Source organism: Pterocles gutturalis, unplaced genomic scaffold, assembly GCF_000699245.1.
Source record: "Pterocles gutturalis isolate BGI_N339 unplaced genomic scaffold, ASM69924v1 scaffold4089, whole genome shotgun sequence".
NCBI classification, from domain to species: Eukaryota; Metazoa; Chordata; class Aves; order Pterocliformes; family Pteroclidae; genus Pterocles; species Pterocles gutturalis.
Genome location: NW_010132975.1, coordinates 405 through 1,806, shown reverse-complemented (window position 1 = coordinate 1,806; position 1,402 = coordinate 405).

Below are 1,402 nucleotides of genomic sequence, written 5' to 3'. Positions count from 1 at the left end.
GGGTCAGCGGTGAGGCGCATCGGTCCTCCCAGTCCCGCAATGTGCGAGATGGGGATGGGGTGCTGTGTGCCAGCGATGGTGATGCCCCAGGACTGGAACACCCACAAGCTGCTGCATTTTCCTGTGCAGCTCATCCCTCCTGCCCTGCCCCTCTTTGGTCTGGAATACCTGCGGTTTCCTCGGGCTGGGGCAGCCTGCGAACCTCGCCGGCAGTGGGATGCTCTCCCACGCTGCTGCCCAGAGAGCTCCCATGTGCAGGGCTGTCACTGACCTCAGTGGGGTCAGGCCAGGAGAGCGTCCTGCTCCCCCAGATCTCACCCCGGAGCATCCTGCCTCTGCCTGGTGCTCCCCCTGGGCAGTGGGTCAGGCAATATTTAACCCATTACATCTTCATCGGGCTCTGCGGTCCCTCAGTGGGGCAAGTGGGTGAAAGCCTGACTTGCACCATGGCTCAGGCTGCTGGTTTCAGCATCCTCTTGCATTTCTAATACGTACGTATACATATATGTGTACGTATACATATACATTTCTGGTTTGCCCCTTTGCAAGAGCACTGGGTGCCAGGAAGGAGGGATGCAGGAGGGGATGGACTAAACCCATGGACCTGGGGGCTGCAAACTCCTCTCTGACTAGCAGCCGGCTCTTCCCCTTTACTAAACAGGCTGGATACCCATCAAATCCAGTTCCTGGGAGGGTCTACAGGCAGTGCAGTGGGGGGCATCATCCCAGGGGGGTTTCCCTTGGGGTTCTTCAAAGCATGTGACCGAGCCACCCTGCTGCTGTCAGTGAGGACACAGGGCTCTTTAGGCTGGGAATAAGTCTGGGCTTTGCTCTATCAACCCCCATTAATGCTGGAGGGGAAAGTCTCTGGGAAAGGTGCTGCCCTCCCGGGTCACTGGCAGCAGGGGGTTATGGTCCCTGTTAAACGAGCCCGGCTCACGGCCTTTAATCTCCCCGTCTTAGCTGAGTCCTGGGGCTGAGCCAGGTGCTAACCCTCTCAGCTGCCTCTTTTCTGTCTTCCCACTGGGGTCCTGGGCTCATGGCCTCTCTCCAGGGCTGGATCCTGACCCCTTAAACACAACCAGGGGGGTTGCACACCACCCAGAGGGCCTGCAGCTCCCCCCCTCCCTGCCTCAGTTTCCCCTTGGCAGTGTGGTCCCGGCAGGGCTCTGTGCTGGAGGCAGGATGCTCCCTGAGGCTGCTGGACTGGCCGGAGAAGGGAGCCGTGCGGGGGAGCAGAGCCCCACATCTGCTTCAGATGTTTGCCTGGGGTCTTGGTGGGGGGCGCAGCACCCCAGAGTATTGTCCTGAGGCTCAAGCTATGGGGAGGGGGGTCAGTCACCCACTGTGGTGCTGGGCTGGGACGGGGCAGCACAGGGTTGGCCGTGTGGGTCTGTAGGAG